General features: G+C 46.6%; 2 long non-coding RNA genes across 3 annotated transcripts in view; one reads left to right on the top strand and one right to left on the bottom strand.

The window, feature by feature from the left end:
- Positions 1-24853, top strand: part of LOC132686561 (uncharacterized) — a 285206-nt gene that overhangs the window by 208620 nt on the left and 51733 nt on the right. The gene's annotated exons all lie outside the window — the stretch shown is intronic.
- On the bottom strand, positions 10162-16012 carry LOC144614909 (uncharacterized). The gene is made up of 3 exons (XR_013553213.1): positions 15889-16012; positions 12596-12623; positions 10162-10960 (listed from the first exon to the last, which is right to left on the bottom strand). It is a non-coding gene; the product is annotated as an uncharacterized LOC144614909 (long non-coding RNA).

Below are 24853 nucleotides of genomic sequence, written 5' to 3'. Positions count from 1 at the left end.
AACCCAGGTTGCTGGGCTCTACCTCCTGATTCAGTAGGTCTGAGGAGGCCCCAGGAATGTGAAATTTTTTTTAAGTTTATTTATCTATTTTAAGAGAGAGAGAGAGAGAGCACGTGCGCTTGAATGGGGGAGGGGCAGAGAGAGAGAGAGAGGGGAAGAGAGAGACTCCCAAGCAGGCTCTGTGCTGTCAGCGAAGAGCACAACATGGGGCTTGAACCCGCAAACAGTGAGATCATGTCGTGAGCTGAGATCAAGATTCTGACGCCCAACCGACTGAGCCCCCGGGCGGCCCAGGAATGTGCATTTTTAATAAGTTCCCAGGTGATGCTGTTGCTGCCGGCCCCAGGACCACACTTTGAGAACTTTCGCACTAAATGGCAAGAGTCCAGCCTGAACCTGCAGCGAACACGGGAAAAGTTCAAAGCTGTCTGGTTAACCTAACGGCTCCCTGCGGAGGGATTAAGCCAGGCTTAATTCTCAAACTCCCTACTTTCTGTTTGAATTCTCATGAAAATGAAGAGTGAAGTCAGGGGGATGCAGTGAAGGCTTTTTTCTCTTTTTCACTGGCTTGCAGGCACTCCGGCTGTGTCCACGTGGGCCGAGAGCAGAATGAGCTCGGTGAGGTGGGCCCCGAAAGGGCAAAACTGGGCCAACTGCTTGTCTGTGCGATGCCTGGGTTTCTGAATCTACAGACTGGGTCTAATGACATCTGCCTCCAAAGGCTGCTGGAAAGCTTACACGAGGAAATGCACTTAAAATGTTAGAATCATGATAGGCACAGAATCAAGTACTCAACGGTGGGCAGATATTATTATTAATTTGTGGAGCATTTTCGAAACTCACTATTGTAAGGAGGAAGGGGCACCATGTGTTAGGGACAATGCATACCAGACAAGACCTGAAAGCTGAAGACATTAGGTGATCCGATTTCCGTGCAAAACGACCCCCACCTTAATAACATGGGATACCCGCCCCCCCGCACCCCCACACCACCCCAAACAGCAAATCCTTCCAGATACAGTTCACCAGGCTCAGTCTTGGTGGCTGATGTCCTTCAGTTTTGTTTTGACACCGTCTGAATACACTCATCCATCCTGGACTATAACTCTTGAGTGGAGCTTGGAAAATAGAGAAACGTTGTGCCTTTGATTGTGGATTTAAGATGAGTCATCCTCTTTTTTTGCTGGTTTTCCATTTGAGAACAGGCGGCAATCAGGACATAATTTGATTCCCTTATATTTCAGTATGTTCACATTGCTTATTCGATATAACAACGAAGCACTCTTTTTTAAAAAATCATTATCCAGTTTTTAATGTTTACTTATTTTGAGAGATAAGGAGAGAGAGAGCGAGAGAGCGAGCACAAGCAGGGGAGGGGCAGAGAAAGAGAGGGGGACAGAGAATCTGAAGCAGGCTCTGCCCTGACAACAGCGAGCCTGATGTAGGGCTCGAACTCACTTATGGTGAGATCATGACCTGAGCCGAAGTCAGATGCCCAACCGGCTGAGCTACCCAGGCGCCCCCAACTAAGCCCCCTTTATGGAAAATCGCAAAATTCCCATCTTCTGTGTGTACATGTGTCCCACACGGTGAAGTGCAAAGCAATAATTGATAATGTTTATTAGGAACTCGCTGTGTGTCCAGCCCTGAGCTGGGTGCTTTGGGGAGCAGAGAAGACTTGTAGGAGGTAGACTCTGCCCTCCCCTCTAGGGTCCTCTTTCCCGGTTTTTGTTGGGCAGTAAAGGTGAACATGTAAATTAATTATCAGGCATTGAATTATCAAACTGCGCTTTTGAAACTCAGCATGGAACGCTTTCCCCGCTCCTTGCAACGATCCAAATCCTATACATATTTTAAGCCCCATGTTATGAAAAGCCTTTTCCAAGAGGGTTCCGGAAAGGGAGGGAGGAAGCCCAGGAGCTGGTCCCAAAGGGTCCACCCTCAGACCTCCCCCTCCCGCTATGTGGGCAAACTCACTTGGGGATCTTGGATAACCTCCTGGCTCAGTGGCCCAGGTCATGCTCATCACATCTCACTGATGTTTGAATTTAACCGTGAAGTGCACAGGCAAATGCGGTCCCCAGGGTGCGGCGTGCAGCACCCCCCCCCCCCCCCCCCCGCCCCTGGAGGACTGATCGATCACCCATGGCCCAAATCCAGCATGAGCCCCAGGGTTCTGTCTGCCAGGGGACCCAGGAGCAGAGTCAGCTTGGGGTGGAGCCTCCCAATGGTCTCCCTGCCCACCGGTGTGGCCACAGGGCCCTCAGAAAGCAAGCGCCTTGGTTTTCAAACCATTTCAAACCCGCAACTTTTATCTTGAATGAGAGAATCACACATACTGAAGTCATAACATTGTAAGCACAGATATAAAAATAAATGTGTGCTTATGTGCATATGTGAGGCACATGGGTAATGGAGGAAAGCTTCTGTTGCCTTTGGGGGCTTGCCTTTCTGTGTAAATGGAAGGTGCCTGTGATAATATGTAAAAAGGCTACTACTCAGGTTGGAGCCTAAAGTCACAAAATCTCCAGTGAAACCATCCTTTCCTACTTGGGATGCTCCTGATCTGGGTCGTAATGAAATAAATTTAATGAAAATTTTCACCCAGTGCTTTTCTCTTAAACATGTGACGTTGGCTAAAAATAAATAAGAATGATGCAGAAAGATTGAAACATAAAGTCCCAGGGAAATTTATGAACCTGCTCACAGCCTACTGTGTGTAAGCTGATGGCACTAGAGAGCCTATCAGTGTCCCCACGACATGCTCCATTGGGGGCTCTCCAATCACACTCTGATGGCCAGGAAACAGGGTTCTGAGTCAAGTAACATTTACTGGATATCTATGGCACGTCTGGACTACGCTAGCTGCCTTCCCATGTGATCTTGCTTTTGATTACCAAGCGGCCCTGTAAAGTGACATTATCCCCACCTTACAGATTTGGAAACTGAGGCTCAAAAAGGCTGAATCGTTAGCAGCAAGCAGAAACAGACTTCCACCGGCTTTGAGAGTTTCTGACATTCCCAGAGTACCAGGCTGGACATGTGTATACAAGGAGGTGCCTCCCTTTGGGCAAAGACACAGAGCTCAGTCCCCGGGATACTCTGAACTCTGGCCACAGCCCAAACATTCTAAAGGGATGAGGTTATAGACCACTGTCAGGGGGAAAATCCTATAAGAAAATGAATTTCTGATTCAAGAGGAGGATCCTAAGCTCCTGGATAAAATGCTCTATGTCACACAGACCGAGCAGTGATGTGGGGGTGACCCAGCACTTGTGTCAGAAAAGGGGGGGTGTTGCAGGTGGGGTCCGAGTGCCTCTGCTGACAGAGCCCGGTGGACCACTCAGCGTCCAGATGACCCTGCCAGGGGGTCCTCACCATGGTACACAGTAGGGGTTTTCAGCTGCGGAATCTCTGTCGATGAAGTATGTGTTTTCCTGTGACACAGTCTGTGGTCGAAATTTGCCCCCCACCCGCCCCCCGAGAGGAAATAGAGTAGAAGGCAGGGGGATGTCCCCCTGGACACAGCAGGGTAGTTGATGTCTAGCCAAAGGGGACATTGACTCAAGTTTCTTGGGAGGTGGGAGTGGGTGAAGCCAAGGGGGATGTAACAGGGCAAAGGTCATGGGGGCCAGATGCCTGGCCATGTGGGGGTCTGATACCTGATGGAGAATGGCCTGGTCTGGCACTCCTTTGAGAGTCCCATCTCCTGCCAGCCCCCCTCACTGTCCTGGCTGCAGGTTACACCCAGATGAATGCAAGAATCGGACCCCTCTCTCCTTGCCCAAGGAGCCAGAGGCCCCAGAGTTCCTGAGCCTCTGGGCTCAGGCTGGGGGCTAATGCACATTTCCCTGAACCTTCCCTTTGACTCCTGTCCCTGGGGCCTGTGGATGTAACAGAAGCTCCATCCTGTGCAGGGATGGATGGGAACCAATGTGACATCTATTCCGTAAAGCTGAATTCTTACCCCGTAAGGTAATGGGATTCATCATGCGGAGTTAGTGACAGTGGTGGCCTGGGGAGGGACAGCCACACCACAGATCCTACATCTTTTGCCAACCAGACTCTTGCGTCTAGGCTCCACCCCCTTCTTCCCTGGTCGAATTTTTGACGTGGGAAAAGAGTCACTGAAAGCAGTGAATTTTTGGATATTTGGCTTTCTCCATATGAAAAATCAAATGGCTTTAAGACACAGGAGAGTTGGCTGTTACAGGATATAGGGTGGCAATTCACTATAAAAGTGATAAAGATCGCTTGTTTCCGAGTGTATGAAGCACCTCTGCCGAGTTACTTTGGATATTAACAGCTGCTACCTAAAGCAAGTTCGGCCGTCAAACCTCGGACTTTTGGGTCAAAGCAGGCACATTTGATGTTACAATGTGAAAGTATGAAGGGTAAGAAAAATCTTACCTTGGATTCTTCTATTGAATTGTCTTATTTTCTCTTGGAACTGGGTCGACTTGGGACTTGGAGCAGAGTGTTGGGCTGGTGATTCCAGACTGCCCTCACTCCGTGGAGTGGCCCAAGATAGAGCACGGGGTGTCAGTGCACGGCTTCTGGCTTTGACCACTCAAGTCACAGCGTGAAGGCTGGGCAGGCTGCATCCTGCAGGAGATGAGACAAAAGAGTGTGGATAGGTCACTGGCCTAAGGCCACACAACCAAGAAATGGTGGACCAACCAGGGGGTCTCCAGACACAGGGTGGAGTCGAGCCCTGTGCCTTGTCTACGCTCAGGACCATGCGTGGGGCCTGGAACACACAGTGAAGACAATGTTGAGAAATGGTTCGGACTCCAAGGAAGACACTGTTCAAGACTCTGGCCCTGGGGGCAGAGAGTGAGCTTGTCTCCGAACACAGCAGGACAAGTAGAGATCTGGCTGAGCTGGTAGGGTAGGTGAGTGGATGGAAAATCACAAAGGGGGACGTGGGTAGGTGTTGAGAGCGAGTTGCGTAGACATCCAACGTGGAAGAAGAAGAGCTTGATTGGACGCCCAGGGCGAGGGGAGTCTCAGTGCTTAGCTGGGCTCTTTGTTAAAGAGAAGGACTTTGCCAAGGATGAGGCCTAGCTGAGGAGCTTAGAGCACCTGACTTAAGTTTAGTCGAACAGGGAGTCACTGTCAGTGGTTCAGCTGCCTTTGTGGGTGAATGAGGAAACCTAGGGGCACAGCTTCAGTCGGGGGGTACGGTGGAGACACACCCCGAGCTGTTCTTCTCAAGGCCTGTCATCGTCCTGTTCTGATTTGCAGAATTTGAGAGCCACATGAATGAACACGTATTTCTAATTTCAGCTAGCATCAAGCCAGGAAGGCTTCCTGGTGGCGGCGGCAGTGGTGTTGGTGTATGCGACAGTCATGCTCTGAAAGAGGAGAGGGGAAGGAGAGGGTGAGAGCCATCCTATTTTGCTGCCAGTCTCCTGACACACCTTCAATAAGTATAATTATGTCCCCATACTCATTGTATTAATCTCCACACCTAGCCCAGGGTCTCATGCACACTAGCTAGGTTCAAAGACACTTGTTGGCAAGCCTGTCCCAACGGGCTCCCTGATGGATACTGGAAACATCAGCAAGAATGTGAATGCAGGAGATACCTACAGTGCCGCTCAGCGGGGTAAGAGTGCAGTGGAGACAGCGTGGGGGCACGTTGGAGGGGAGCGGGCACCCGCCACGCCAGCACCGACGTCTCTCCGCATTTCACAGTCAGCTTTTCCATCTTCCTAGTGAAATTGTAAATTATAGTCGTTTCCATTGGCAGCTAAAGAGACACTGGAAGATCAAAATTTTACTTTCATTCTAAATTGAGAATGTTTTTGGAAGTCAACTTTAGCTTGACCTTCTCTTTGGGAAAAACTATACTTAATATTTGTTTGAAGATGTATTATGAACTGGGTACTGTTCGAAGACTATTTAATTAATTAATTGGTGAATTATTCACTTATGTATTTATTTTTGATTGACATCCAAGTTAGTTAGCATGTAGTGCAATAATGATTTCAGGAGTAGAATCCATTGATTCATCCCCCTACATGCAACACCCAGTGCTCATCCCAACAAGTGTCCTCCTTAATGGCCTTGCCCATTTAGCCCATCCCCCTCCCACAACCCCTCCAGCAACCCTCAGTTTGTTCTCTATATTTAAGTCTCTTATGTTTGGTCCCCGTCCTGTTTTTATATTAGTTTTACTTCCCTTCCCTTATGTTCATCTGTTTTGTATCTTAAATTCCACATATGAGTGAAGTCATATGATATTTGTCTTTCTCTGACTAATTTTGCTTAGCATAATACACTCTAGTTCCATTCACATTGTCGCAAAGGCAAGATTTCATTCTTTTTGATTGCCCAGCAATACTCCATCGTACATATACACCACATCTTCTTTATCCATTCATCTGTTTTTTTTTTTTTTTTTTTAATTTTTTTTTTCAACGTTTTTTATTTATTTTTGGGACAGAGAGAGACATAGCATGAACGGGGGAGGGGCAGAGAGAGAGGGAGACACAGAATCAGAAACAGGCTCCAGGCTCTGAGCCATCAGCCCAGAGCCTGACGCGGGGCTCGAACTCATGGACCGTGAGATCGTGACCTGGCTGAAGTCGGACGCTTAACCGACTGCGCCACCCAGGCGCCCCTATCCATTCATCTGTTGATGGACATTTGGGCTCTTTCCATACTTTGGCTCTTGTTGAAAGTGCTGCTATAAACATTGGGTTGCATGTGTCCCTTTGAATTAGCACACCTGTATTCTTTGGATAAATACCTAGTAGTGCAATTGCTGGGTCACAGGGTAGTTCTATTTTTAGTTTTTTGAGGAACCTCCATACTGTTTTCCAGATTGTCTGTACTAGTTTGCATTCCCACCAGCAGTGCAAAAGGGTTCCTCTTTCTTCACATTTTTGCCAACATTTGTTGTTGCCTGAATTGTTCATGTTAGCCATTCTGACAGGTGTGAGGTGATATCTCATTGTGGTTTTCATTTGTATTTCCCTGATGATGAGTGACGTTGAGCATTTTTTCATGGGTCTGTTAGCCATCTGAATGTCTTTTTTGGAAAAGTGTCTATTCATGTCTTTTGCCCATTTCTTCACTGGATTATTTGTTTTTTTGGGTGTTGAGTTTGATAAGTTCTTTATAGATTTTGGATACTAACCCTTTACCTAATATGTCATTTGCAAATATCTTCTCCAGTTCCTTCGGTTGCCTTTTAGTTTTGCTGATTATTTCCTTTGCCATGAAGAAGTTTTTATCTTGATAAAATAGTTCAATAGTTCCTTTTTGCTTTTGTTTCCCTCGCCTCCAGAGACATGTTGAGTCAGAAGTTGCTGCGGCCCAGGTCAAAGAGGTTTTTGTCTGTCTTCTCCTCTAGGATTTTGATGGCTTCCTGCTGAGACTATTTGACTTCAAAACAAACCTGTAAAGGAAGCAGTATTGCTGAACACATTTACAAGTAAAGAAAATAAGGCAAAAAAGTGTGGAGAAGTCACTTGCCTAAGGCCACATGACCAAGAAACGGCAGACCAGCACCACAGCCTCGGAGCCCAGGCTGGTTTTCAGCCCTTTTGCGAGATGCATCTCCAAGGCACACTCCTCACTCTTATAAGGGCTTCCTATCTCCTGGAAAAATGCTGACCACTCATTCAGGTCAATGTGGATACCTTTTCACAAACAGGCTAAACCTGAAATTCGAAAGAATGAGTAGATTATCTGGCACCTGGGCATTGAGACAGTTCATTCCCACAAATAGTCACAGAGTGTCAGCAGCGTGCCAGGTACTATGCTGGAAGGGAAGGAGCATGGGATTGGGCGAACCAACCTTTCTGAGCCTCAGTTTCCCCCTCTGAGTGGCGGAGATGATAGCACCTGTTCCTGAGGTAGCGTTGTGAGCATCAGCAGAGACGATAACGCATGCCTGGCGCTTCACAAAATGCTTTGGGCAGAGTTAGAACTCAATGCACGTTAGATCCCTTTATCAGGCTGGCCTGAGGTTGTATAGTCTTGGGCTTGTGAAAGTGGCAGATTCTACACCCCCACTGAAGCACCCGCTTACCACTATGTGAACCAGCGGTCTTCTCCCCCTTTACCCCAATCACATGCACCCCCAGTCTGATGCCGCTGCATTGGGCATGCTCTCAACGTCTCAACCCTCTGGCCAGAGTAGTCTTGTCTGAAGTGTGAGATCATTTAATGGGGCACTTCAGTGTCCAGGAATAAAAGACAATGTCGCACAGTATGTCCTTGTGGAATCTTATCTGGGAGGTAATTTATTTGGTAGATTTCATACCCTGTTATACATTTCATGTGTGTCTTGCCCGGGATACAGAGTCGGAATACATCTATACTAATTAATTGCCCTAATTGTTACATATGTGAGGTTAGGGCCACTTGTACGCATTATTCAAATTAATGCAAAACAGATGGAAATGACACAATCAGCATACTCTTAAACACAATTATAGTGCTGGCTGTCTTCCAAGGAATGTGTTTTGAAGACTGAATTAGAATTCTTTGAAAGCTTGGCTTTTAGCAACAGAGACATAGCCTAAACCTTTTGAATCACCTGTTCAACTGATTTCTATTGTAGGTTTTGTATCTGAAATGGCAATGGTCTCAGTTGTCTATCTAGTACCCCTACTCGTCAGAGATGGAGGCATCTAACATAGCTCAAGGGAGAGAGAAGGCATTAAGGCAGAGATTTAAAAGTAAATATGCTTTACAGTCTGGGTGTAACATACGATTAAGTGATAAAATCTACAAAGAGGTCATGCTTTAAGCAAGTATGATAAATAAAAAATTCAGTCTTATAAAACAGATTAGGGAGTGAATGATCCTATCGAAGATGAACGCTTTGCTTTGCAAAGTAATTTACCATAGGGGACATTAAATACCACCTGTCCTGGTATATTTAAAATATGGCTGCCATTTGAAAAGCGAGTAATTTATACACAGATTTTCAGGAGATAATCTAACATCATCTAACATCAGGTATAACCCATACAAGATGTTTTATTTATGATTCGACTAGAATTATGGATCAAGGATGGCCCTGAAATAAAATGTAAGGGAAAGTGCAGGCTTGACGTTGCCTGGACGAAAAGAAGATAGGATGGCAATTTTAACTCTAAAAAAATGCACAACGAACGGACGCCACTCAAGAAGGGGAGGAGCTAAGCTACTTGAGAACATTTGAGAGAAGGTGTTATGGTTCAGTCTGCAGAAGAAGACACCAAGTGCACCTGTGTAAGACGGGGCGGTGGGGGCTTGATGCAGAGGAGTGGTCTCAGCTTGGTGCAGGGCTGAGGTGCTGCTGATGGCCGTGGCTAGCATGGATAGTGACATGCACGAAGAACTTTGTGTCGTAGGAACTGCAGTGGGTATTTTACGTGGATGACTTCTTTCAGTTCTCAGTTGGGGGACTATTGTTACTCCCCCGTCCACTGCCTTTGTTTCCCTATAGCTGAGGAAACTGAGACTCAGGGAAGTTGTCCAAGGACTGACGTATGGCTAGAATTTAGTAAACCCAGGGAAACCCATTGCTTTCGACAATTATATAGAGAGAATCTAAAAATTTGTTAGACCCAAGGAAGACTCTCCCATCAGTGAAAGTTTAAAAATTCTAATACGTTGCTAACATTTTCAAGGTAATATTTGCTGGCAGGGAAAGCATACTTACAAAGGGGCGCCTGGGTGACTCTGTCGGTTTAGCATCCGACTCTTGGTTTCAGCTCAGGTCATGATCTCACGGTTGTGAGATTGAGCCCCACATTGAGCTCTGTGCTGACAGTGTGGAGTCTGTCTGGGATTCTCTCTCTCCCTCTCTCCATGCCCCTCCCCCTGCTTGTTCTCTCTCTGTCTCTCTCTCTCTGTCTCTCTTTATCTCTCTCAAAATAAATAAAACTAACAACAACAACAAAAAAGGATTGGCTCTTAGTTGCCTTGGATAATATAGTTGAAGGTCAGGGTAAACATAGGAGAATTGTGTGACTTTCACATCCAGCGAATCTGTAACAATGCAGTGGTTCCATTTCTACAGGAGTATGGAAAGTGATCCAAAGATCTAAGTTTACAGATACACCACTGGTACCGTTTACTCTGATTGAACATAACCATAGCTTCTGAATAAAATACAGATGCTGTGGTTGGCCTGAATTTTATTTATGTTTATTTTTTTGATTTGTGAATTGTTCAACAAAGAGTCTCCCCAAACTATAAAAATGAAATCATGTTCAGTTCTGTGTCTCAGGAATCCCACTGTTGAAAATCAAGCTACTCCACAGATCCCGGCTGCTTTGGAAATTCTGCCGGACGTAGAAAAGTGCCAGAGTTGCTCTAGACGCTTCTCGCACACCGGTAAATGAGCCTGCCCCTCTGAAGTCTTCTCTGGCTGGAGCTGTGACGAAGCACCTCTCGTTTCAGATCTCATCGAACTATCTTTTGACCATCTGCCTCGTTGCCTTGCCTCTCTGTCTTTATGATCAACCTCATGATTGAGTGGTTTAATTTAGTTATCATGAAATGTCTTTCCATTACACCAGCGGTTTTTGTAATTTGTATTACACACTGTCATCTATTTTGGAAATTTTAATTTGGTAAAAACCTCTCTCATGCAGTGTGTATGAAAGAAACTACACAAAAGAAAATCGTACTGTATTGATTTCTCTGGATCTAATCGTTCTCTTGGGTCTTGGTGAATTTGACTGTGTCTGGTTTTTCTCACATAGGCTTGTCAAAATCCACAGAAGTGTTAATAATATTTTATGTCTACATAATGCGTCCTTTTTTGTCGGGCTGGAGACAGTAATGCCTTGAAATGCTGATTCTGTTGTCTTATGATTACTCAGTAGCTAGAGTAGGAAATATGTGTAGTCTGAAAGCAGTTTTCAGCTTCTTTGTTGTTGTTATTGTCGAGTTTTTAGCTTCTTAAAGATAGAAGGTTAGTGGTGGAAAGAGGTCCAGATTGTTTTATCTACAATAAGAGCATTTTCTGTTTACAGTAAGAGTGTATATAAATTTTTGGCAAAAGCAGTCAATTTCTTAAGAAAAATACTCTAGTCTCTGTCAACATAAATGCAAATAAGTGATTCAGTTAATTTAGGGGAAATTCAATAACCATTAGCCTCGAAATCTTGTTCCAGCTGGTCTGCTTTGGGGAGGAGAAAGAGGATTATCTTTTTTATGAATAGAACATTTTTTTCATTTTGAAGTAACCTACTTTGCCGCTGATGATGTTTTATGTCTTAAGGACAATAGTTCCCCAGCTTTCTTTAGGCTTGCAATAATCCTAAAATATCTTCTTCTATCCTTTCTAATTTTACTCAGTTTTTTGGTGGGTCTCTTATAAATAGCATGTAACTGATTTTTTTTTAATATAGTCCAACAGTATTTCTCTTGAGAATTTAGTCCCTTTACAATTAATGTGAGTACCAATGTATATGGATTTATATGTACCATTTAAAAAAAATTTTTTTAACGTTTATTTATTTTTGAGACAGGGAGAGACAGAGCATGAACGGGGGAGGGTCAGAGAGAGAGGGAGACACAGAATCTGAAACAGGCTCCAGGCTCTGAGCCATCAGCACAGAGCCTGACGCGGGGTTTGAGCTCATGGACCGCGAGATCGTGACCTGAGCTGGAGTCGGATGCTTAACCGACTGAGCCACCCAGGCACCCCATACATGTACCATTTTAGAATTGTTAGAATTAAATTTCTTTGCAAACTTTTCCTCCATTTTTAGTCACACTTTGCTTCCAAAAATCTTTTTTCTAGGTGAGATTATTGTAGAAGGCTCCTTATTCTCTACCAACATGTCAGGGCTCCATTTTGGCAATGGATAATGTTGCTTGGTGCTCTAACAACCTCCCTCCTACCTGTGAGAGGTCCCTGCCAGGGCCCCTGGGGAACCTTTTTGGTTCCTACTCATCTCCACACTCTTGAGCCTGCTTGGTCTCTCTTGACATTCCTTTATTCATACAGCCCAGAGTCAGGTCTTGCTTCTCTGTCTGGTCCCTCTGAATTACACTTTACTTGGTCTGTGCATCTCTTTGATTCCCCCATCCCATCATCCCTGAATGTTGCTTTTGTGACTGTCTTAGCTCCACATTTTGAAAGCTAGATCAATCTTTCCTCTAGGCTTGGCACTGGCCCCCAGATCCCGAGACTGAATATCACTGCCTCCTTCCCCACAGGTTCTGGATGCTTCTGGAAGGCAGAGAGGTCACTTTGGGAGAATGGACATGTTGGCCTTGTCCAGTTCTCCGGTTCTCATTCCTGGCCCTTCTTCCATGAACAGCAAAAGCCCCCAGGATATGCTGAGAACTTCCAGAATCTCAGAGCTGAGTTCCTTCGATTTCACTCTGCTGATGAAGGTTTAACAACTCAGCCAGAATTGGAGGACCCCACTCCTTAAGGTTAAGAAAACAGAGGACGAGCTTGCTTTCTTCTCTCCCTCCCATTTCTTAAGCTAGAAGCCTTCTAAAGTATTTTATCTTATTTAAATTTCTGAAGATATTTTAAGAAGTTGGGCTTTTTACCAACTCTTTGTGGTAGACGGAGAGCCTTTCTTCTATTCATTAATCCCTCAAATTTTTCTTGAATACATACCCTGTAGGTGCTGTTGTAGACACCAGAACTGCATGAAAATAGAAATGAAAAACAAGCTAATAAGCAAACAATATCCCTGCTCCCAGAGAACTTATGTTTCTTGTGAGACTGACAAATATAAATAAATACACATACAAACCAACAGGTACTAATTATTGCTCTGAGAAGCAAAGCAGGGTAATTGGCTAGGGAGTCACAAGTGCACATTTGTGTGTGTACATCTTGCCATATAGAGTAGTTAGAGAAGGGTCCCTTACGAGGTGACATTGGAGCAGAGGTCTGAAATAGGTGAGGGGTTAATAAATGCAGATAACCAGGTAAGATTGTCCTGGACAGAGGAAACAGCGAGGAGGAAGGAACTGGAGGAAGTTCATGGAGACACTAGAGGCACTGTGGCTGGAACAAGACAGGCAAGGGGGAGAGTGAGGTCTGGAGGCCCACGAGACCCCCCAATTTGTTTTGTAGGATTTTTGTAACATCTGTATACTGCGGGAACACATCAACCTCGACGCACTCATCCAAACTACCTGGGGAGGTTGTTAAAAATGTAGTCATAGGCCTCACCCCACAGTTTAGTAATAATCTCCAGTAGACTTGAGAATCTGAATTTTTAACAAGCTTCTCTGGTGACTCTTAGGAAGCCACACCAGAGCTCCTCTGTAAACTGGTATCTGGGGGCCACTGTGGCTGATGAAAGTTTAAAGATTGCCTTTTGAGGATGTTAGCAGGAACTAGAAACCCTGGCGGGAAATACAATCACGCCCCCTTTCTGCCCTTTCTAATACTGGCTCTAGTGGGTGGGATGGGGGAAGAGGTGGAGGGATCAAAAAGAATGGTGGGGAGAATATTGTAAAGGGGAGCCAGAAGCAGACTAGAAATCCCAGTTGTAAACCTTTGAGCTAAGCCTACAGTTTAACAGTCAGTTCCTGAGATGCTGCTGGGCATCAGGAGTGCAACAAAGTATCACAAATTTCTTTCTTTTTTAAATTCCTTTCTTAAATTTAAGTTTGAGAGAGAGGGAGAGAGAGAGAGAGAGAGGGAGAGCATGAGCAGGGGAGGGGCAGAGAGAGAGAGGGAGACACAGAATCCGAAGCAGGCTCCAGGCTCCGAGCTGTCAGCACAGAGCCTGACGCAGGGCTCGAACCCAAGAACTGTGAGATCATGACCTGAGCTGAAGTCAGAGGCTTAACCAACTGAGCCACCCAGGCGCCCCAGAAATTTCTATGAGCTGGAAGGGTAACCATGTTTCAACATATTGTTCAGAGGCTTCAGCATGTGCCCTGGCTATCAGGAGCCTGCCAGCAATAAAATATTATATTTCCCATTAATCTTTCTCGTCTGTTGATGGAAACAAAGCCAAGTACAATCTAACTTAAACCAAGAAAATAAAAGAGAGGCAATGAATTATATTTTCTGTAGTGGGTTGAATGATGCCCTCCCCCCCCCCCCATATGTCTATATCCTAACCCCTAGAACTGAGAACTTGTGAATATGACCTTACTTGGAAAAAGTGTCATTGCCGAGGTAATTCAGTTAAGGAACTTGAGATGAGATCATTCTGGGTTATCTAGATGGGTCTTAAGTCCAATGACCAATGTTCTTAAAAGATACAGAAGGGGAGACGTAGACCCAAGGGAGAAGCCTATGTGAAGATGGTGATAGAGACTGGCGTCCTGTAGCCACAGGCCAAGGAGCACCTGGGGTCACCCTGATCTGGGAATGACAAGGAAGAATCCCCGCCCCCCCCCCCCCCAACCTCCATAGCCTTCAGAGGGGGACAGATCCTGCCGATACCTTGATTTTGGACTTCCGGCTTCTAGAACTCTGAAGGAATAAACTTCTGTTGTTTTAAGCCACAAGGTCGGTGATAATTCATTATGGACGTCAGAGGAAGCTAATACATTTTTTTTTCACCCTCTAAGGTTATCTCTTGACAACTGTGGACCCTTCAGCCCTGGCCTGTTTCAATTTTTACACAACTGTGGTCATACTTTCTTCCTTTTGCCTTTGAACAGTAGATATCTTCTTATGTGCAATTTGAATTTATAATGTTATTTTCCTTCTTCTAGATACAGGATTCTTTCTTCTCCTTTCGTAGCATTTTCTTTTATGTTCCATTTTATCCAGAGACACACTTATTTCTAAGAATATACCGTTTTCCCTGGAAGCTTTATCTAGTGGCTGATGCCTTTCAGAACCCTCCAGAAAGGGACCGGGTTGAATTTTACCATGTGAGATGCAGCTTCTAGGCTCGGAGAACCAAGGACTCTAGTAGTTCTCTGAAACCTGGAAATTGTCACATTATCGATGTAGGGACAGAAATGTTTACAGAAATGCAGGTGGTGACAGTGTTTGGACTTGTGTGCTTCTGGTTCAGTCTTAGCTGGCACATAGCTCTCGGTCCTAATTCCTCAGACTGACCTTCAAGGCTGCCATGTGTGGGCTCCAGACATTCCTTCAACTTCCAAACTTCTGTCTGTAGCTCCCCAGTGTGTGCCTTGGCTCTCGTGGCTTCCCGCATCGACATTGTCCCTTCCCTCCTGTCTACTGACCAGAATTCTGCTCATCCTGAAAAGCTCATCCCAGATCTCATTTTCCCCAGGGTGTCTCTCTCTCTCTCTCTTTTAATGTTTATTTGTATTTATTTATGTATTCATGTATTTGTTTATTTGGAGAGGGAGGGGCAGAGAGAGAGGGAGACACAGAATCTGAAGCAGGCTCCAGGCTCTGAGCTGTCAGCACAGAGCCTGACGCAGGGCTCGAACCACGAGATCATGACCTGAGTTGAAGTTGGACACTCAACCAACTGAGCCACCCAGGCGCCCCTCTCCAGGGACTCTCTTGACTCCCCCAGCCTGTTGTGATCTCTCCCTGCTCTGGACTAACTCTGAGCCTGTACAAACCCTGAGTCCTGTCCTTTCATTTGTTAACTCCCCCGTACCTGGCATAGTGACCCACACTTAATAAGAGATCCTTCCATGGATTGAGCCAACCCTGACTGTGATTTTTGTTTTTAATCTCTTGCTTGGAAAACCACTAGTCCTAGGTACAGATGGTAGCCCCTCTTTCGCATCAGATCTGGAAACGTGGGGCTGTTCTGGGATGCTTAATTGTTCTTCACAGATAGTTAAAGTCTGCTTCATTTGTTCCAGCACTAAACAGGGTCTCTGATTTATAGGAGTTCGATCAGGCAGCAGATGGGCTAAGTGGCAGTCGTAGGTCTCTGCCATCGCTGCCATGGCTTGGGCCAGCGGGCAACCCCGTGGTCTAGCTTCCTTAACCTGTCCACTCACCTGCATGGGTATTCTGGGAGCACTGGACATGGCAGTTGGATCCCTCCTTTCCAGCAGGCCAGGACCTAGGGAAATAGAATACACTAAGACGTCGTCCCTGCTCTGGAGAGCCTTGCTGTGTCATCACGCAGAGCCCAAAGATTCAGGCTGATCATCTGCTTGCACCAGAGCATGGATGCTCTCTATCAGGTGGGGGGAAGGGGGAGGGGGTCCGGGGGTGGGGGTGGGGGTGGGGGTTGGGGGGCTGGGGAAGAGAATGGCTGTGAGTCCAGGCTGTAGTTAGAGGGATTGTGTCAAACTCACCATGCTCTTGTTTCACAGCATCTTGGCCTTGGCCTTTAGTACCTTTTGACAGGTACCCTCTCTGACCCCTGCTCGCCCCTGTGTCCTGCCTGCTGGGATTCTTGGTCCAGTTCTTACCTCCTGGAGCAGCACACTTTTCACCTGACTTCCTGGACTACCTTTTTCAGTTGGCGTTGTCTCGGTGCCTGTTACTTCTCTTCTGCCCAGGGACAGGTCAGCAGAGGGCAAATGGGACCCCTCGATCCCATTCCTTAAAATGGATATACCTGTAAATCCAGCCTCATCCAGAGTTTTGCCCATCGTGAGAAGGTGCCCCCATTGTAACTCGAGAGAGCTTTGGTTTAGTGGGGTTTGGCTTCCCTGTCAGTGTTCATCCGCATCATCTCACAGCATCCCGAGAAAGGGAACAATTTGGGTCCATTCTGCCCTAAAAAACTACAGCTTAATACATTTTTTTTTTAGGCGTGTGAGCCTGTGATAAAAGTTCTAATCTCTGCAAAGCATGAGAAGAAGTGTTAATACAGCTTGGGAAAATACCCTCCCGTCCTCAATTTCCTGGCACGCTCCGGTCCTTTGCCAATGTAGAGCTTATCTCGCCAAGGCAGTGGATTCCAGAATGACATTTCTTAGACCAAGACATAGAATCTATTTTTTCATTGCCTACAGTTTCCTTGCCGTATTTGGGGGAAGCATTTAGATTCTCAGAGGGGAAAAACATTATTGATTTGGATAGCTCCTCTTTTCGTGTCGTTTCCTGCTTCCTTTTTCCTTCTTTTCTTCCTTCCTTCTTTCCTTCCTTTCTTTCTTTCTCTCTCTCTCTCTCTCTCTCTCTCTCTCTCTGTCTCCAGCTTTCCTGGAGTCATTGGCTTTATAAGAGCATCAGAAAGGAATCTAATTTTGAGAGAAAAAGGAAATGCTTGGAAAGCTCTCTCTGGAAGGCAGTGGCAGTATGTAGTTGGAGAGTTGGACTCCTCAGGACCCATTCACTGAGTCACTCTCCTTGTACTTTCTGTTAGGATACTCAGCCTGGGGAATCCCATGTGGGTGCCAAGTGTGGGTTCAGTAAGAGTGGAGGCCTTGTCTTATTTATGTGTATAACCTCAGCACCTCGTCTGTTTACCGGGGAGGCTCATTGGAAGAATGAATGAATGATTGCATTGGAAATAGGTCCAGCACAGGATTTTCTTCAGACCCAACTGTCTTTCCTGGGTCATTAGGTATTCAGGTTGGTCTTTATTTATTTGTTACACATTTATTGAAAACCTCCAGAGTAATCAAGACTTTGGTGAATGCAGAGAGAGCAAAGGTGAAAAAGGCAAGATCCCTTTTTGCAGTGTCTTTGGCTGATACTTAAAAAACATTTCCAACAGTAACTCCTTTGAACATAAAGCACAATAATACTTAATAATCAAATATTCTGAATTAAAGCCACCCCCACTCACAGACTTATGAGGAGATCATTCAGAAAAGATGAATAGCTAGAATTCACACACACACACACACACACACACACACACACACACACACACACAGCAGGGGCTACCCCAAATAGTCATTGATTTGGCATAATTGAAATTTGAAATCTTTTGTTCCTGTCATTCATATTTCAACTAACTTTCAGAACTGGGGAGGAAGGAGAAGGATGTGTGCCCAGGCTTAGGAATTTGGCTCCTGGTTACAGGTTGTCCTGGTCAGTTTGTCCCCACCAGTTTCTTCCACATCAAGATTCCCCTCTGGAGCTGATTTGGCCAGTTTTTTAAATATTACATTTTTTTATGTCATTATGTTTACTGTGCTATTAGGTGTTATGCCTTATGCATTATTTATACACAATCATGTTCACTTATGTTAAATGTACATTTGATGAATTTTAGAATCCTATACCCATTTGTAAACCCCAGAACAGTGAACATACGGACTACTTTCCTCACTCAAGATCTTTTGGATGTCTTTGGAGTTAATTCCCCTCTCCATGCCTGGCCCCAAGAAACCACTGATCTTCTTTCTGTTGGTATAGTTAGTTGCCTTTTCTAGAAATTCATATAAATGGAGCCATAGATGACATAGTCTTTTGTATTTGCTTTATTTCATTCAGTATAATGCTTTAAGACTTGATAAAACACAGATTGCTGGTCTCCACCCCCAGAGCAGAAGTACTGACCAGTAGGTCTAGGGTGGCTGGAGAATGTGCATTTCTCACAAGCTCCCAGGTAATACTGATGCTATTATGGTCCAGCAGCCATATATTGGGAACCACTGAACCCATGAGGGGATCCATGAGTTAGAAGCCTCCTTCTGTGGAGCTTCCTTTGATGTTGCTCATAACCTTGCCTGTTGGTGACCCCACTTACCACACAGAACAGAGAGCTTGATTTATCCATGGAAGGTTGGTGCTTCAATGCCTCATTCTTACCATCACCGCCATAATCCTTGTGATCCACAACCATTTATGGTTAAGTACATGATCCAGATTTGGTCACTCTGCTTTCTTTCCTATCTAATTTCAGCCCGGAGGCCAGACACAAAGGCTCTTTGTTCTGTCTGGGGCTCTCTAGCCTTGCTCCTTAACTGTGGCCGGTGCCCTCAGTGCTTCTCTAAGGCCCAGAGCTTATAAACCTTCATATTCCTGAAGGACAGGAGCAGGTCTCCTGAAGGGAGACCATGGGCAGGCCTGGGCAAGGAATGATGAGATGAAGAGGGCTGACTATGGAAATCATGCCAGACTCAGAGGCCTCAGTTCTGCTCCTGGCCTCTGTTCTTACCGGCTGTACAGTCTTGGGCAAGGACACTTCTCTTGGCTTCAGCTTTCTCAACTGTGAAATCATGATGATAAATAATAAGAGGGTGATAATGAAGTTATAATATAACAGTCTTATAGAATTACTCAATAGGCTTTGAATACCCATCTCATGCTAGGTGTTGTGCAGGATGGTAGAACTAAACCCAGTCCCTCCCCTTCACAGGTGCGATGGAGGAGCACCTGATTTTATCCCACGATAGTGGCATTCATATGTATTGCACTGTGGGATTGTAAGGTGCAATAATAAATGGAGGGATGGGAAGGAAGTAATGTATGGGCTGAGATTAGTGGAATTACCTATCTGTTATAATTATCTGGAAATTATCTGGAGAATTTTTTTTTTTTTAAGTATGAACACATAGGCCTAAATCCCAGCCATTCTAATTGAATCGGTCAAGAGGGGCATAGGATCTGGACGCTGGTTTTTCAAAAACCATACCAGATGATTCTAGTGGGTACCCAGGGCTGAGATCCCTTTGCTTCATGATTTGCCCACCTGAAGGGGGGGGATGCTTTTGCTCCTCAGTACTGGGAGGAGTTCACCTGTTCCCTTGTAAACTGGCCTTGCAGCTCTGACCTTGACTCCAGGGCGTGGTTTCCCTGGGAGAAATCCTCACTTCTCCACTCCACAATGGAATTCAAAGGAAGGTCCTTGAGATCAGAGGGTGATGACCATGTCTGAAGAGCCAACCTATTATTTACCACAAACCCGAGACAGATGGAATGCTCCAGAGTATTCTTACAACAGCTGAGTTGCCAAGGGAGGAAAATGAGCAAAATTAATCAGCAGCAGGAAGGGAAAGGATGTTGTGGAGTAGTCAAGCAATTAGAGCCATGTTTCAGATATAGAGTTGAGGCCCTTGGACCAGCACAGGGACACCTGGAAGAGATTGCAGATGCAGCCAGTGGTGCCATGTGATTGGACCCGGGGAGTCTGAGAACCTCACAGGCAGAGACCAAAAGCCAAGTTCTGAGTGATTCTTGTCCTGCCACTGGCCGCTGCCCCTGCCCTCTCCAGGGAGACACCACAGGCTCCCCCTGGCCCTGGCCCTGGCCCCAGTCTACCCTGTCCAGGGCAGGAAGGAGAGCAGAAGCATCAAGGGTGAGGCCAGAAAGAGCCAAGATGGCAGGCCACCTGTATACTTCGCCTGGCCCCTCCCCTCCTCCCTGTCAGTCCACTCTGTGGTCTGTAGAGTGTGACATCTCTTTGCTTTTCTGTTCCCTGCTGGGGCTGGAGTCGTGCCCTGAATTTGTCTCTCATAGTCAGTGGGGCCTTTATCCAGACCCTGACAGTGGTCCCAGTGCCCATGGCAAGACTGCCCTCCACTCCGATGGCTACACCTACCTGCCTCCTTCAGGGCAACACAACTAACTTCAAACTCCTTGGATTATAAAATTCGCTGTTGTTCAAACCCAGAGGGCAGAGGTTTGAACAGGCTGGCTGGAGGTGTCCAGGACTAAGCCTCGGACTGCAAGAATAAGGGTGGGCAATTAGGGGACACAGTCACTGGATCCTCACTGCAGCCAGGTGAGTGTTCCCAAGCCCACCCTGTCTGGCCCAGATTCCTTGTTCTGGGGTGTTGCTGAGGATGTGCACTGCATCTTTCACAGACTACGTTTGACATTACTCCAGGGCAGCATCATCCCTGCCCAGGGCACCCTGCCCAGCAAGCCTCTGAATGCAGATGAGATCGTGAAAGTGCTTTGTAAACAGCACAGAGCTCTATGCAGGCAAATCCTGGTTACAAACGGCACACATTTACTTGTTCACTGTGAACTCTCCTCCTCAGCCTGGCCTTGCATCGAGATCCACCAGCCCGATGATCTCGAGTGGGACGACTCCCCACCAAGATGTTTTCAATGTGGTAGACGGAGCAAGGTGGCAGGCGCCGAGTTCACCCCCTCACATGGCTCACCCTCCCCAGCTCTGCTCTTTGGACACATTTTGTCTCTCCATTCTTCCCCGTGAGTGGGAAAGCCTGGGAGGGTGGTTTTTAACCTTTCTTCTTGCTTGCGCATCATGCGACCAATTCAACTTGTTTCTCCCTCTGTTCCTTCCTTTTCTGGAACCTCTGGAGCTCTGTTGTAGCAACCGTGTCCCTGGGCTCCAGTTTTTTTGTGGCAAATGAAGGATCAAACCAGACGAGTGGTTTTCCAACCATAGCCCGTGAAAGCCTGGGCATCAAGATCTGCTGGGAGGTGGGGGTGGATATAAAGCTTAACTATTCTGTTTTCCCTTTTAGACATCGGTGCGTCCTGGGGAAATTTGCTTCATTGTTCGGAGCCTCAAAATACCTATAAGTTGAGACGTAGCTCATGGTACCGTTGTGAGGACTGAGTGAACTATGTGAATAGTTCCAGTGCAAAATAGCGTACGAATCTGTGAAGGTTATCATTATTACCTAAGGTATGTGTGGTCACTCCATTTTATTAGATGAGCAGACTGAGATCCAGATAATTTGTGACTTACCTGAGGTCGCATCTCTGGAGGTAGCAGAGCCTCGACCGGAATGGGGGGTGTTACTGATCACGTCCCAACCTCTTCATGCCAGGTTTCCCACCTTATCTGGATATTCTGAAGGCTGTAGCCCGTGTTCTGAAGTCTTCTCTTTCCTCCGCACTCGGCTTGAGTTGTCAGCCCAAGCTGCTGCCAAAAGTGAAATCGTGCGTATTTTCATAGGGTGTGATGCCGCTGATAACCTCACTCAACCTCTAGGACAGCCTAGTGAAGAAGGCGTTACTGATCTTTCAATTCCTGAGCCGGTCAACCTCATTTCTGTCTTCAGTGCCTGTGCGTCTGGACTTCCCTTCTCCCTGAAGCGCGTTTGCCCTGCATAGCCATGTAGCACCCTTGGAGAGGTCTTCTTGAAACACTCTGTAGAGAGTCACTCTGACCACTGCTTTATCTTTCTTCAGAGAACATAGCACTACCGGACACAGATCTATGTGTTTTCTTTATTATCTACTTCCCCAGTAGACCGTGGGCCACTGGTGGGCTGGGACTTTGTCTCTTCTGGCTGTGTGCGGATAACCAATGCGTGACACCCAGGAGGCAGTGCGTAAACACTTCACAAATAACTCAATGAGGGGATCCCGTTTTCCAGATGAGGAGACCAAGGCTCAGACTCTGTGTGCCTTGCTTGGGGTCAGTGAGGACCAAAAGGCAGGACGGGACTGTAGCAGATTCTGCCCAGGTGGTGCATCCCCGATCCTCTGGATTAGGTGCTTTAACATATTTCCTGGACCATATGTACGATCCTCCCATTCAGGTGTGTGGCCGATCTTCCTTGCTGGTGATTCCAGCCTCCCAGGGCTGGGGCGTTTCTGGATCTATTCCTGTCCACATTCACTTCACATTGTCCTGTTTCTTGCAAATAAGGTGTGGGTCTGCAGTGAATCCCATGTGCCAGCCCCTCCCTGGGCTTCATACCTTCTTCTTGGGGGTGGGTGGGTGTGGGCTTACGAGGGATGGTGTCTCCATCCCTCTCATCAGCTCTGGATTAGAGCAGGTCACAACCCTGCCCTTTGTGGGGGGAATGAGAACCAGAACCAGAGGAAAGTGGGACTTTGGGCATGTGCGTTAGCTACAGTTCCTGTGATGAGGGAGGAAGCTGTGCTTTCTTTCACTCCCCGGATGATGGTGATGTCATCGTTTGGTGCAGAAGCAGCCATCACCGAAGCACCTGCCATTATGGTGAGATGACTTCCTCCTCCCCCCAACCTTCCACTTACAACTCACTGGGCATCATTGAATCCTTTGGATGAACAAAGCAGGCAGATGGGGGCATAAGGGGTCTAGTGGGGTCAGATCTGGCATGAAGCTCCCAATGGTCTTCATAGAGGCTAAGAATACCTGGCATTGATGTTTTTTCAGAAGGGTCACCCACATTTTACCCAGTAAATCATAGCCCGGCCTCCTGATCCAGCTCGAGGCAAATTCATTATTTACTTTGGATACCACTCTCCCAATCTAGGCAAAAAGTCTGAGGGCAGCAAGAGGCTGTGATGAACATTTACCTGGGGAACAGAGCAAAATGCCACCGTTGGTGTTAAAATTTTTTTTTTTTTCTGCTTATAGGTCAGCCGTGGGACCCAGAATCTCCCCCACCTTGAACACAAATGCAGGCAGTCGGGACTAAAATAACCATGACTAGGCAATGCCACTGGGTATCTTTAACTGCTCTCAGTCATTAAGATGCCTGAATTGGATTTATCACCAACGATTGGATCGATTGCTTGATGCTCAAGTGCAATCTAAGTCCTTCTGTGCCCCGACTTCAGGCATTGTGTTAAGATGGATGGGCTGGTAATGCCACCCCCGTGGGAGGTGGGTCTGGAGGGTTCTGCCTGAATGGAGCCTCTGAGACAAAAATTCGCGGGGCATTCATGGGGCAAAGGAGCAGAGAAACAGGATTCTTTGTTCACGCCCCCTGGTGCCCGGGACCCACGCCGCCTGGCGAGTGGGTCCATCTGCAGTGGGTGGTGACAGCTCACAAGAAGTGGGGAGGGCACCAGTGAGGACTCCCCATTATAGTAGGGTTTGCCTTTGCAAGAATGAGCACAGTTTCATGGAGCTCTTCAGAGCTCCTTCTCCCAGGCCTGGCCTTGCCATCCCATGCAAAATAGGCCTTTGTTACAGTTTGGGTCTCTGTCAGTCCAGGCAGGTCTATCTGCTATGGTTGGGGGGCAGACTTTGCTGGGGAAGCTAAAATGTCCTTGAGGCCGTGGCCTGAACCTGTGGGTCCTGGTGGGTCTCCCGTGGCAACTGCAACAACACAGCACAAGGAATAGACAGCTTCTGATCTGTTTTCTCATGACTGGAATTCACCAGCTCACTGTTCTTAGATCTGTGCTGCCTGCCTGCCTGCCTGGCAATGCTCTACCTTCCCCCTTTTCAGCCAATCCGCCTCAACTGGAACATCTCCCCGGCCCTTGCTGTGAACTAATTCAGGTCATTGTTGCCCTCACCCTGCAGGACGTAGGGACCCCAAGAAGCTCCACGCTCTCAAGTCAAACACAGTCCTGACCTTGTGCGACTCAGTGGGACACTGAGCATCCCCTTCATTGTCACTTGTTCATATCTCCTAGCTAGGCTTCGGCGCTCTGGATGGATAGTTTTTGGGATCTTGGCCACCACAAGAAAACAGAGCCTGTATTTCCAAGGATTTGAGAAGAGCTTGAAGTTGGTACAAATGTTCCCAGCTTCTCTTGTAGGCCTTCTTTCACTCAAGAGTAGTCCTCAGTTGTTGGGCTCCATTCAGGGCCTTTCCTCCCAAATCACTTGACCCTCACTGAGCCTTGTGTGGCAACACACTCCTGGTCACCTAGACTTTTGATTTTGGAGACACGCTTTTATTCATACCTCTTTCAAACTTCCTGTGAATATTATACTTCTCTTCCTTTCTTGACTGCAATCCATGATCTGGTGATTCTGGGTAAATAAACTGCTTGGTCCTGTCTGGTCTCCGGGAGCCTCTCCCTTAGCCCAGGGCCTGTGGACAGTGAATTGACCAGCGTGCTGGACCTTTCTTGGAAGCAGAACCTGGTCACTCCCATGCATGTTCTTTGACTCCTCTGTTCTTCCTATTCAGTTAGACAGATTTCTTTCCTTCCTTCCTCCCTCCCTCCCTCCCTCCCTCCCTCCTTTCTTTCTTCCTTCCTTCCTTCCTTCCTTCCTTCTTTCTTTCTTTCTTTCTTTCTTTCTTTCTTTCTTTCTTTCTTTCTTTCTTTCTCTCTCTCTCTCTCTCTCTCTCTCTCTCTCTCTCTCTCTCTCTCTCTCTCTCTTTAAACAGAGTGTGTTTAATCTTGATTGCAATTCTTCCACTCCGGAGCATGAAAATACTGATTGCAAAAAGCCATTTG

Source organism: Panthera onca, chromosome F1 (assembly GCF_046562875.1).
Source record: "Panthera onca isolate mPanOnc1 chromosome F1, mPanOnc1 haplotype 2, whole genome shotgun sequence".
NCBI lineage: Eukaryota > Metazoa > Chordata > Mammalia > Carnivora > Felidae > Panthera > Panthera onca.
This window is presented reverse-complemented; position numbering and strand designations above follow the sequence as displayed.